Source organism: Poecilia reticulata, chromosome 1 (assembly GCF_904066995.2).
Source record: "Poecilia reticulata chromosome 1, P_reticulata-male-v2, whole genome shotgun sequence".
NCBI classification, from domain to species: Eukaryota; Metazoa; Chordata; class Actinopteri; order Cyprinodontiformes; family Poeciliidae; genus Poecilia; species Poecilia reticulata.
This window is the reverse complement of record NC_088830.1, coordinates 23,535,488-23,549,667: the sequence shown is the minus strand read 5'-3', so window position 1 is coordinate 23,549,667 and position 14,180 is coordinate 23,535,488. Positions and strand designations below refer to the sequence as shown.

At 42.3% G+C, this 14,180-nt stretch overlaps 1 long non-coding RNA gene across 2 annotated transcripts; it reads right to left on the bottom strand.

Annotated features, from left to right (window-relative positions):
• Nucleotides 1-1,336: 1,336 nt before the first annotated feature.
• On the bottom strand, nt 1,337-9,182 carry LOC103468532 (uncharacterized). Of its 2 annotated transcripts, XR_001777378.2 has the most exons (3): nt 8,197-8,817; nt 5,202-5,333; nt 1,337-4,360 (listed from the first exon to the last, which is right to left on the bottom strand). It is a non-coding gene; the product is annotated as an uncharacterized LOC103468532 (long non-coding RNA). The 2 variants fall into 2 exon arrangements; XR_001777237.2 differs by lacking the exon at nt 5,202-5,333 and having other exon boundaries at nt 8,197-9,182.
• Between the last annotated feature and the right edge of the window lie 4,998 nt (nt 9,183-14,180).

The window sequence follows — 14,180 nt, the reverse complement described above, 5'->3', positions numbered from 1 at the left end:
GGAACCACTTGACTTTTTGCGTCCATGAGCATTATAAAAACTGAATATTTAACCACTCTTCCGGTCAGGACTGGCAGACCTTATTTACATTGGCACAAATAGGTTTTTAAGCAAAGTCTATAAATTTCCAAAAGCGCTGAGCTCAGGTCATTAGGGAAGCCTTCCAAAACTAACTGATTTGTTTTTAGGATCTTTGCCCTGTTGAAACGCCAAACTGTGTCCATGTTTAGCCCCACATGACCTGAACTGTAACACTCAGGACGAGGTAAGTCACCTTTACAATCCAAAGAGCCAGAATTGTACATATTCCTACTATAATATATCAATTCTATTTTGATCTTATAAACATCTGACTTAAAACTTTACTTAAATGGAATATTCAATAGTTTTAGTAAGATAAGAACATAGCTTGCAACAGGTTGATAAAAGAATGTTCTCCATCAGCACTGTTCTTCTGTTGTGGGATTTTTATGCCAAGATTAAATGAAAGTGCCTTTTTTGTTTAATATTTCAGGATATCGCTCAGCTCTGTCTTGTTTCTGGCCAATCTTAGTCTGAGCCACATGTAACTCCAGAGCAGCAGGTTTCAGACGTCTGCCCGAGATCAAAGATGGTCTTTTAGGATTTTAACAAACAACCCGAGAACCACCAAAAGTCAAGTTGATCATAAACTGTGAGACACTATAATGGAAGCGTCATCACTGTTGACAGTGAAGCAGACCTAGAAAAAAAAGCACTTGCTCCAAAATAAACACCTTGAAACCGCACATTTACAGCCACATTTAAGGTCAGATAAAACACAAATTGAGCTATTTGGTAACGATAACCAGAAGGTGTCTAGGCAAGGCTTTTATGCTTTACTTTTCTTTTTTTTACTTAGTACCATCTTTTTATATGATGATGGCACACCTGGGTGTTTCAGCAGGACAATCATCCAAAACACACATCAAATCTGTGTTACTGCTGATGTCTGGGATGTCCCAGACCTCAGCTCTATTAAAAATGTACTGAGGTTGAAAACCTGAGCCATGCAGGGAACCCGATCGGTTTAAATCGACCGCATCAGTTCTTCCAAACAGAAAAGTTAAATATCCAGAAATCCTGCCAAACCTTGTTGATGGCTTCAAATTTTGTTGGTTTGCCTGTGACTTACTAAGTACATTTAACAAAAAAATGTTTGTGGAGGTGTATGTACTGTACATATTTAAGCCTACATGCAGAATTTTTAACCTTTGCGGATTACAGAAAGTCGACCTAAAATTCAAACATTACACCGTTTCTTTTAAATCCCCACTTAGTTTCATTATTCTTCCCAAAAAAGCAACAATTCAAATGCTTCATTAAAAATCCAAATTTAATACATTCAGAGAAGAAGATGGCTGTGGGTAAACTTCTGACCTGAACTGATAAAGACAACAAAACTCAGTCCTGTTAATACCATTCAGTTTAAATCTGTCATGCACTTCAGACATAAAAACGCCTCTTTTTTTTTCTTCTTTCTTTTTCTTTCTAGTAAAACAACATCTGCACAATGGAGGCTGTCTTGACTCCATGATCTAGAATAGAAAACGTAGAAAAAACACATCTTCCAACAGCTACATGCTGATGTTACATTTCAATATGCTAAAGGAGGTCTTTGAATGCCAATCTACTGTCCTGAGGCATCTGTGACTGTTGCACGTTTTCAGGAGCCCATTCATCCCCACGGAGCACAGAATGTAGCAGAAATGAAAGAAGGCAGTGTAGTGGGGTTGTGCACCAGACAGGCCTGAGTGATAATAGATGAGATGTTGAGTGCTTGCCTGGGCTCTCCACCCAGGAGGAGTGTGTCCATGCATGCATGCGCTGCGGCGTGCATTGTGTTCGATGATGGACCCCAGCTGGAGAGGTATTGACAGCGCCTTATGAAACATGCTGGAGGATGATTACAATGGAGAATGATTATCACTCAGCTTCTCCTGCTCCCTCCCCCTCTCTCCTCCTCCGTCTCTCGCTCCTTCTTTTCGCCTCTCCCATTCAGCACGCGAGGTCAAGTGTCACTCTGTCTCCCTGTTGTCAAGGCTGCCAATCAACCCACACAGCGAGTCCGGGGCAACTGTTGCCAGGGAAACAGAGCGATTTTGGTTGCTAGGCACCTGGAGCTGTGCTCACAATAGTCATTTTGTTGCTTGGGAGCAACATACACGCGCTTGCATAAACACACACATAGCCACGGAAAGCGCTCTCCCCTAATCAACAAGTTCACGGAGCGTCAGAGGGAAATTTGCGTTAATTATGATTACATACTGTCACAGATTTGCTTACACATTGGAAAGAAATCATGCAAGTGTATTTGACGGGAGCGTAATCTATCCTCAGGCTGATGCTGACAAATTGCTGAATTTGCAAACGGATGCTGATCTTCTAATTTATAATACTTTAGCAATAATGCTAATGCTCCGAAAATGTTATTCCGGATGTTTTATTCCACCATCTCAGCCGCCTGATTAATCAGCGAGCCCAAACGTCCCAAGAATTCTTCAAACCCACACCCTGGACCTGATCAATAAAAGACATAAACATCCATCACTGTGACCAAAAATAGTTACCCATAAAAGCAGTCAATCCCTCAAACCCCCCTCCGCCCTCCAGGCGTACGGACCCAGTGAACCTTCACGCAGCATCGCATGTGTGCTGAAATGGACGGGATCTATCCATGTGCCTGTTGTCATGAGCCTCCATCAAACCCCGCTGTTTCCCTGCTGGCATGTAGATCCCGTGTTTGTGTCAGCGCGAGTCTGATTCTGCATCATGACAGCCAGTCGACTGAGTCAAAATGCTGAAATGTCAGCCACGGGTGCAAGCTTTACATGTCCTCATGTGTTACTGTCTCCTGTTGCTGCAGCTACTGGCATCAAACTAGCACTTTTTTTATTTATTTTTTTTACTCCTTTAATAAGATTTGAGCTGGAGAGTGAGGTGGGGGGGGATGGACGGGGGGATCGAAGAGCAGGGAGGGGGGTGGTGTGGATGGGCTCGTGGCTGAGCAAAATTCTCAGGGACCGTGTCTGGAAATTTAAAGCGTTCTTGTTTGGAATGAATATGGACATAAAAACGACAAAAGGCAGCTATTAAATGGTGAGACTATGACATCGCTTGTGAATGACAAGAGTAGATAATCAAAAGATTTAATGTGCAATGGTGAAGACTTTTTGAGATAAGCTCCCAGAACGGCCTGGGTTTTAGCTCAGCAGCGGGGTGCAAAGCTTCTGATGAGGGAGCTGCTGAACGCACCAGCTCCACAGGTGGACAGAGTGACATGGCGGATAACACCTCGTCAGTGGCTGAATTCAATTGAGACTCCTGGCAAGCCCCGATTGCTTCTTACTTTGCCTTGCAAAAGTAATCACTTCCGTTTAACTTTTGTGTCACATTTTGTCACATTACAGCCACAAAGCTCATTGTATCTTCTTGGCTAGTTTTGGCTTGTGTTTCTCAGAAGGATGTGCAGCGCTAGCTTTCAGATACACCTGGGATTTTTCTTGAATGCCAGAAAGTTTTAGTCTCATCTGATCAAAACGCCTTCTGCCACGTTTTTTTTTTTTTTTTTTTTGCTGTGTTCCCCTACATGGCTTGAGGCGAACCGGACTTGTTCTGGTTCTTATGGCCAACAAATCATATCGACACATCATCGACAGATTTTCCTGACTGGGCTGTGAATCTCTGCTGCTCCTCCAGAGTTACAATGATTCTGCTTCTCTGATCTTGAATGAATGAACCAAAGTTTATTTAGGGGTGTCGGAGCAAAAGCACGGCCCACTTCTCGGAATTTTAATTGTGAAAATGTTAACGTTTTTATAAAATGTCTCCCTTCACTTCACAATTATGCACTAGTTTGTGCATAATTGGGCACAAAGTACACAGTCGTTGGGATTTTATAAGAGATCCCAATAATAATCCCAATAAACCTAATTGAAGTTTGTGGCTACAATGTGACAAAATGCAGAAAACCTCAAGGTGTACGAGTACTCCTACAAGGCAAGGTAATTCAAAAACCTGATTGACCAAACATTTCCATTCGTTCCTTCCCTTATATGTTTGGACTCTGCAGCGCTACAGAACAGATCTCCGCATCAGATCCAGTGTTGATGATAAAGCTTCCCCTCGACTACGCGTATTCTCAAGCAATAACATCCACATCTGTATTATCAACCCAAGAATACCCGTGGTCGAGACCGGAGCACAAAATGCCCGCCTCCACCCACGCTTCCACTCCTTTCTCACTCCATTCAGCTCCTTTATTTTTTTCTTCCTCTTCTGTATTATCCTTTCAGCTCCTGAATCAGATTACATCGTAGAGGCGAATCTTTAAGGACAGCACCTGTGATAAAAGGAGACAAAAGAGATGATATTTAGCCTTGAGTGGCAATGCAGCAGCAGCAGCATTCACAACTTAAGCCCACTGCTAGAGTACTAATTAGATTGTACGCTTTATGTATGTCCACACACATTAAGAGATCACACTGCCATCAGCTCTTCCTCACATCAAGCCACCGTTTAGCCAAGCACTCGGGGAGAGGACAGGATCACCAATTATCTGCAAGGTGTCAGGAATTGCTACTCTCCAGTGAGGGGGAGGGAGCGATTACCAACAGCGGATGATGTACATAACAGATGCTCAGCCCTCACCTATTGTCTTCCTTCTTTCCCAACTTCCAGCTCCTTTCCAGGAAAAAAAAAAATCCACAATCCTTCTGCCTTCCTTACTCCGTCCCATGGAGAATAAGCCAGACTCTTCCCAATCCACACTTGCCAATTAGAGACACAGTAGCTGTCAGCTGAGGAGGAGAAAAGATGGGAGGAGGAGAGGCACTGGAAAAAGAGAGGAAGGGAGTTTGCATCAGCACCACAGTCAGCTCCTCCTGGAAAACTCCAGCCTCAGTTTACAAACAGGGCATGACGGTCTTCCTCCTTTATTCCCCCACTCCTTCTCACTTTTCCTCTTAACCTTTCCCCTCTAATCACGCTGATCCGTCTGCCGCCTCTTTCCCGCCCCTGCCCCGTGTTTGCTCTCTCATCGTCTGGACGGCTGCTTGTTTATCCGTCCAGACACATCCAGCACATCCCCTTCACGCTATCAGGAAGCCTGACTCTCCTGCAAAAATTCCTCTGAGACCCTTAACTTGCTGTCACTTAGAAGACCTCAACGTCTCGCTCATTACCTATAGCCCCCTTGGTCTTCCTCTCCTCATCTCCCTTCCCTCTTTCTTGCCTCTTCCTCCGCCCCAACTGTCCACGTCCGGCCTGCCGGTGATGGCAACTCGTGTGGACGTGTCTTCTGTTCTCACCACGAGCTGTGAAGAGATGTAGGGAGGTGTCACAGATCTGGTGTAAAAATACACCCCGCTGCTGCCCGGCTCACCCCGCAGGAGCGGCCGTGTGTCTGCTCTGTGTCACCGGGAACGTCTCGGTCTGATCTGCAAACACTTTCCAGTGTGGTACATCGAGGTTAAGCTATGATAACATGACACTCACGTGGGCGTGCCTGGAGCAGCAGTTCTGACACATTCACGCAAGCTGATCATGTACCCACATATTTATGATTCTCTACCTTCTTCCTCACCCACCCCAATAATATATTTATAGACTGGTAAGAAGTTTATTTGATGCCGAAAGACATCTGGTTTGCATCTATAAGAAAATCCATTTCCTGAATTGACTTGATTGAAAGCGAACTGGCTCCAGCTGGAGGGCCTAATGAAAGAAAATCGGTCTGTGTTTCATATTTATGTCTGACGCAAACAGACTTATCAATCATTTTATGTACCTGGTATTTGGAGTAGGACGCAGAATTACAAGTGACTGAGCCTGGAGGCAAAGACGAGACGGGCTTGTGATGGAAACAGAAGCAGAGCGGATGCTGGGCCTGCTGCTTGCACATTATTGCTTAATTGTTTGGAACTAAAGGCCCTGTTATGAGCATGTTTATGCTTTTGCCTGCAACAGCAAATCCTTCCGGTCATTTCTGCCACGCTGTTGAGTCTAATAGTCACTACATATAAAAAATAAAATAAAAAATAAGTGACCCATTCGTAGCTGTTCTAATGAATTTATGCTGGAGTCCAGAATTAGCAGATCCTCTCTACATTTACCAAACTTCGGACTGCAGAACCCCAGATTTAGGAGAAGCACTCCACCTGGGAAACCGTCACTTTTGATTCCCCACCCAGAGCTTGCTATATTAAAAAGCTGCCATATTTTTTGAACAAATCAAAATCCATCTCAAGGACGGAACTTCCTGTTAGAAATAACATCTGCCTCCACCTGGCAAAGCAAATATGAGATTTTATTATCATCCTCAGAAATGAAGGTGTGTGCTTTAAGCTTAACACCCTGTTGTATTTATGCCTGAGGCTCATTTTTTTGATCATGAAAAGGGATGCAGTTCTTCGGTTGTTCCCTTGCACTGTTGACAGAGCCAGCTAAAAAGTATGGACAACACTTGGTTACAAAAGTGCTAAAGATTGTTTGTGTAATACAATATTGAGGACAGTAAGCGCTGACAAAATACGACCATTAACCGTTAGCCACGAGGGAGCAAACATTAGCTTGCAGTGTTCAGCTAACAGCTAATAAAAGGGCAATTTACGTTTCATTTTAATAATAATTAAACTGATTATTTCTATGTGAAACAGAGATTTTTTAAAAGCATAGTTTGAGATGAACAAATCCTTTATTCTCTAACAGCGAGACATTCAGGAGCATTTTCTATGCATTTCTGTCAGAAGCTCCACCTTAAAATTAGACAAGCATAAGTAACATAATATATAAACTGGTAAAATTCTTATCATTCTGCACTGTTTAACAGTCCTTTATTACATAGTTTATTTGAATTGAGAAACCTTTATCCTATTTGTGAAAAACTAATCAGGTGAAATCACATCTTGTCTTGTTTTCTTGAGCAGAGTATTGAATATCATCTCATCTAATGGCCTGGATGCATCATGGCCACAAATTGCATTGAAACTGCTTCGGATAATTATCTAGTCGACAAATTAACGACAAAGTGTACATACAGGCCTCGTCTACATGAAAATAGAGGTTTTATGGTATTTTTTTTTCCTTTTTGAAAACTTAATTTTAAGAACAGCGTGCTTGAATCAAGACACGTCTTCATTCAGACAAAAGTTGCATGTCAGAAAATCAATGCAAGTTGCTTTAGTGCTAACAGCTGTTAGCAATACCAGCTAATAACAATGTATTACTCTCTCTTCTATTACTCTATTGTGTTTGTTTGCAGAGTTAAGAAGCAATAGAAGCTGTATTGTTCTATGTGTGGCTTAATGTAATATGAGTTGCAAGAATTACAAATAAACTATATGATTCTGCAAATGTTTGGGCTCTAAGATCTGGTTTGTATTTGTGAATTCATTGCCTTAAAACAGTCAGACATGTAAATCACAGGGATATGGGCTATGAAGTGAAGCAAACATTTATTTAAAAGCTAAAAAGAAAAAGAAAAAAAAAGCTATTTTGAGGCCCCCCATGAAAGGCCACCACCAGGCTTCTGCCCCAGTGAGCCCTTGTTAAAGTCCGGCCCTGCCAGTACAGATGACTCCAAGTTGGCCTACTGGCCCAGATAACCAAACAACCACACACTGTAAAATCGCACATAGCCAGCAGCACCTGTTTTCTACGTGACATGCGTGGGTTATCAAGCTTTCTTTGTTTGTAAATACATCCGCTCCCACTGACAAGGAGATCCCAGTTCAGATGCCATGGTGGCAGGCGTGGACTGAATCCCTAACCCTTCAGCAGGAGAGTGTGAACGGGATTCAAAACCAACATGCTTTCCATCCAGCAGGCTACAGAAAGGAAGAAGACGCGCTGCGGTGAAACACTGAGAGCTGGAAGCAGGTGTATCTCCCTGCAAGACGCTTGATAGGCATTTTGGTGGGGATGCTGCTGGGACCAACCTGTTTAGTTATCAAACCACAAAGCGTGCCAGCATCCCACTGATCACTGATAGGGCGTCAGTGCCGCGATTTAAACGGTTTCATCCGTAATCTTTAAATCTAGTTTCTTCACTTCCACGATTATAGAGAAAGGCTGTTTAGTCACGATTACAACATCCTAAAGTGCTGGAATCCACGCTTATCAGCTGAGGCAAAATCTGATTTTATGAAAGGGGAGAAGAAAAAAAAAATCATCACTTACCGCTTGGTCCACGTTTACGCTGCTCCCGCGGAGAAGCCGTTCTTAATGCCACGCACTGTTTCCACGCTGAAGTCAGAGAATAGGTTATACTGTGCAGGGAAACGCCCCCCGCCACCCCCTTCTCCCACCACCACACCTCCACCCCTTCCTCTCCTCTCCATCCATGCTATTCCTTTCTTCACTGTGCGCGTCTCCTCCCGCTAGTGGGAGAATCACATAACCACTCCTTTTTTTTTTTCGTTCCTCTTTTTTTTTTTTTCCCGCGGAATGGAAGGGATGAATGGAGCGATGACGACTCTGCAGGTGCTGTAGCAACAGCAGCATCCTTTGCAATGCAACTCATCTGCAACCTCTCACCTCTCTCCTCCCCCGCCTCTACTCTAATCACACTCTCATCCTCTCTCTCTCTCTCTCTCTCTCTCTCTCTCTCTCTCTCTCTCTCTCTCTCTCTCTCTCTGGTCCATCCCAGTAGAGCGTGGTCCTATAGCGCAGCGGCGGCAGCTCCAGAGGTGGGGTTTGGCTACTTCCAAGTCATGATGGAGTATAGGCTAACACAGAGTTCAGGGTTAATACAATGAATGCACCTCTGCGGATGGGTGATTAATTTGTCTCACTGACCACACACACACACACACACACAGAGAGAGAGAGAGAGAGAGAGAGAGCAACAGAACACTGTCCTTTTTTTTCCAACTGGAGAGCATTTCAGGACATGAATGTTTTTTTTTTTCTTCACACAAAATGCTAAGGATTTATTTTATAGCCCCACATTATAACCTTTGTTGCATTAGTCACAGTTGACAGAGCTTTAAATTACTAAGCAATTACATAAAGCGCTGTAAGTTAAGGATGCAGAGCTGTGAAAAAGTATTTGTACCATTACCAATTTGTTTGCTGTTTGTCACACTGAAGCATTTCAGATTATCAAATCATTTTTAACATAAACCCAACCAAAAAGTAGGAGCTATCCTAACATACCTTGTGTAAATAGGATTCCTTCCGCACACAGTCCAAAAACATGACTCTCCAAAGTGCTATTAGGTATCAGCGTTTGTGTGTATTGTGTGTCTCTGTTGCTCGGGATAGAAAATGGATGGATGGAAATTCATACTCAGCAACAATGTTTGGAATATCATCTGTCCATTGTGACTTTATAATCTATTATTGGAGTCAGGATGTGAAGGATTAATATAACTGCACTAGTTTGAATTTACTATTTAGCAGCTCAAAGGCTAATGTTATCTTTAGTGGACAAACTTGTTCTCTTGCCTGACTCAGTGGAATCAACATGTTTAAACAGCAACATCTTACCATCTTATAATTTATTATGATCTTCTGGAATGGTTCAGTGAGGAGGTCTCATCAGGTCGCAGTTTAATTCAAAATGGCGGTCTGTGAATAATGATAAAGTCTTCATGTGTCTTTTGTCACTCAACAACCTGCATCACAATTTTGACTCAAACTCTGTAGCTTGTGGTACAAAAGTATAAACCACACATTTGAATAAAACATAAAAGCCGGCAAGTTTTACAGTGCAGACTTCAGATATTGGCGAGTTCTTATGAGTGTGAATTATGCGTGCATAAAAGACTTTGAAGCTCAAGGGATGATGTTATATATTTTTTAAAATTTAGATTATATGCCTCTTCTTATGGCAGAGGCATATAACCACTGAGTCAGAGAACAGCTTGAGCACCTAGAACAAAACAAAGCAATAAAACAAAAGTTATCTGTCAGGTTTGCAACAAGTATCCATTGTGTGTAAATGCTGGGTCTCCATGTGTTATGGAAAGTGTGCATACTCTTTAAAGAACATGGCTGCTGACACATAAGTTTGTATATAATTATAAAATTATATTCTGCACTAATTGAAAGGTTTTGATGCACATTCCATTTTTTTTCAGACATGAATTGCATTTGATCCTCCAATTCAAAATCTAAAAACTCTGTTTGAACTCTGAACTGGGAGATACTCACTTAGCATAAATTCTTCGATAATATCAGAATCTTTATTTTTATTTTTTTGCCTGAAATTACTAAAATGAACACATTTGTTAAATTTGCAAAGCTAGTTTTGCATCAAGACCACCAGAGACAAGCTCGAAAACTGCATTGTACAGATGGCAAAAAGAAATATTCTTCTATCTTCTTTGGTTATGTCTAATCGATCCATGAAACACAACACAGGTGAACAGCTGACATTTTGGCAACATTCCCGATATTTGAGTTTCCTCGGTTTAAAGGTAACGACTGAACTCTTGCCATGCAGTAGCAGACTTCCACTGTCTATAAAAAAAATCCAGTCTCAGCAACTTTATAGCAGTTTATGCAAAAGCTATTTTATGAATCTTCAATTTATCATGATGTTTGCATTGGCCTGTGTGAAATGTGCTGAGAATGGAACACGTGGACTTCGAGAGCAGGTGGATTGACTGCTTATAAACCTGTAAGAAAACATACTTTCAAAAAAACAAAAAAACAGACCTATCTCTGTATGAAAGTGTCCATCTGCTGTAGTTTTTGACACCTGACACTTTTTTCTAAGCCAATATTGCATAATGTGCTGTCATTGTGTTGTACTGGAGATGAAATGAATAAAAATGCAGCCAAATTTAAAAAATAATATTAAAAGACCTTCAAGAAGCATAGGCAGCTAGTGACCTAGACACCCACATATAGGATCATAAAAAACAGTTTTATGACGGTAAAACTGTCATAACACCCTGAGTGATGCAGTATGGGTGTCGTGCCAATTTTTCTTTTTTTTTTTTTCTTTCACTCAGGTTTTTGTATATAGATTCATGTTAGAAAGGGTTTAGTTATTCTGTGTGGTAATGGGATGTAACACACATGGTGCTGAAATCATAATGACCATGTCTTTAAGGATGTTTCCTGCTCAGTTAAATTCCCTGAGGTATATATGTCTGTGTGTGTGTGTGTGTGTGTATGTACATGTGTGTTCCTACTCCTGCTCCTACATCTAATGGGGTCTGTGCATTCGATTGATGGTCCTCCTTAGCAGACATGCTGCATAGGACTAGTGGCTTAATGCCTTTTATATTCCTCCCTTCATTCGGTGGCCTGTAACGGAGCGACCCCTGAAAACCTTGTTTGCGTTCGAGTTCTGAAAGCTGGACGAAAACCCACAAAAGGAGTCAAACTAGCTTTGTGCATGCAGAGAAACCATCTCCTTTGCAGCCACAGACGAGCAGACGGGGAGCAAACATGTAGGCTTGATGTTTTACAGCCTGCAGCGCTAACGCAAGCACAGGAGCTGTGGGGCCATAAAATAAATTACAACATTTCCTCAAATCAGCAACCATAGATTCTCTCGCTGTCTTTTGCCTTCTCTGACTGTGTCACACACACACACACACACGCACACGCACACACACACACACACACACACACACACACACATATGCATACGCACGCACACGCATACATACGCATACACACACGCGCGCGCACACAGTGTTAATGGCTTCATAATTGTCGGAGGCAGACCACTGAGCATAATCAGGAGACTGCAGAAAGGCAAAAACCACTATTAGTAATTTACTATGACAGACAGTACATTTTTATTACCCAGCTGCCTCTGCTTTGTTTTGGGATGCGATGAACCACTCTCTCTCTTCAGCTTTCATTTGAGCTTTTTCTTTCTCTCTCACTTTTTTTTTCTTTATTTTCCTCTTCTTTTCTCTTTCTTTCTTTTTCTCTCTTTATTTTTTTCTTGTTCTCTTTCTAGCTACCCTTCTCTCTGCCTTTCTTTTCTTCTGTCATTCTTTCTTTTTTGCATCAGACAGTGTGGCGCAGGGGTCAGATGAATTACGTCAAACCGACAGACACTGAGTCAGGGAGTAAAGTCCAGCTCATCACTGGAAATATCAGGCGTAGTTCTCACACACACATGCACACACACACGCATACACGCACACAGACAGATATTACAGGAAGACAAGCCTATTCTCGGGGATTGCATGCTGGCACAGTTGCTAGCACTGTTGCTTCGCTGCAAAAAGGTCCAGGGTCCAAATCCTGACCTGGGGTCTCCCTGCATGGAGCGTGCATGCTCAAATGCCGAGCTTCCTCCCACAGTTAAAAGCACGTCTGTTAAGTGAAGTGCTGTCTATCAATTGTCCATAGGTGTAAGTGTGTGCATGCATGATTGCTTGTCCTGTGTTGCCCTGCGATGGACTGGTGACCTGTCCACGGTGAATCCTGCCTCTCGCCCAGCGACTGCTGGAAATAGGTTACAGCCTCCCAATAACCCTGCAAGGACAGGTTGATCTAATCAATGGATGGATGGATAGAGAAGCCTATTCTAGTACCAACTGATGCACACAGTTACTTTATTATCAAAAATGTTTTCTCAGCTCTTTGAGTCAATGATATCAGGTGTTGCAGCCACTTCCAATCCCACAGGTGCATAAAACCTGGCATCTAAAACCTGCAGACTGTGTTTGCAAACACTAAAAGCATGGATTGCTCTCAGAAAGTGCTTAGAAATCTGCTAACCATTAAATATTCCACCGTCAGCTGTCAGTGGTATAACAAAGAGGAAAAGATTGGGAATGAAAGCAACCAAGGCACATAGTGGTAGGACACTTAAAAGCACACAGTGGGGTCAGTGGCTGCTCAGGAGCATAGTGCGCTGAGGTCATCAACTTTCTACAGTGTCAATAGTTCATGCAGTGTGACCTTCAGACTTGCTCATAAACAGTGCATATAGAGATTCAGTGAATTGTTTCCATGGATGAGCAGGTGCATCCAAGTCTTACATCACCAAGTGCAACACAAAGCTTTGATCGTAGTTGTGTAGCTGCCAGTGGAGTCGGTGGAGATGTGTTCTCTGGAATGACAAATCACGCCTTTCTGTCTGGCAATTCAATGGATGAGTCTGGGTTTGGCAGTTGCCATGAGAACAGCACTTACCTGACTGCATTTTGTCAAGTGTAATGTGTGGTGCAGACTGGATTATGGTGTGGGGCTGTTTTTCAGGAGATGAGCTCTCACTGCTTCAGTGTACCAAGACACACCTAGTTTGAGAATGGTCCCTTGCTGATTTAACATGGCTTTGCTCACGTCCACAAAAAAAGAGTCGGTAAAACGCAGATAAGCGAGTTTCATATGGTCTGCACAGAGTCTTGACCTCAACCTGATAGAACAGTTTCGGGATGAATTAGTGCAACAAAAGAAAAATATGCAAAACAGGCCGTCTCTGCCTTCGTCAATGTCTGGTCTCACAGATACACCCTCTGGAAGAATTATCTAAAAACTCAACCTTTAGCCTTGTGGGAAGCCACACAGGGTGAAAGGATTTCATATAAATGTATTTACATATCTGCCAAAAGGTCAGTAACCCAATACTTCAGGCAATTTAGTATCCAAAAAATCTTAGCAAGGTTTAGCTTCTGATATGTTTTAGGAACAAAAAAAAAAATCCAGGGGTAAGTTTTCGTGGCAGCCTAAATTGATTTGTGCTGCTTTTGTTGTGCTATAGCTCAACCTCCATCGAATAAAATCAAGACCAACATTTTCAGTCTCTCCACAGATTCTTAAATAGATTGAGGTCAGGAGTTTGACTGGGCTGCACGTGTATTTGAAAATACTTTAAGTTAAACTTTTCCATTTTAGCTCTGTTGTTTTGTGTGGCTGTTCTGTTAGAATGAGAACCCTCCATACCAGCTGCAAGTCTTTAGCATAAACAGCTATGAATAATATTTGATTGACAGTGTCCACATGCAAATTTCACCAGTGGAAATGCCTTGGTCGTGGTTCCGTTTGTTGCATTGAGGTTCTGTGAAGTTACTGTTAGTATTTGGAGAAGAAAAATTGGCAAATGGCAGGGAAATCCTCAAAATGGGGGGAAGCTAGAAGCACGTCACACCTGGGTTGAGCCAGTTTTTGCCATTTGAACTAATTTCAACTAAAGCATTTTCATATTTGTAGGACATGACACTGAGTGGATGTTAATCATTTAC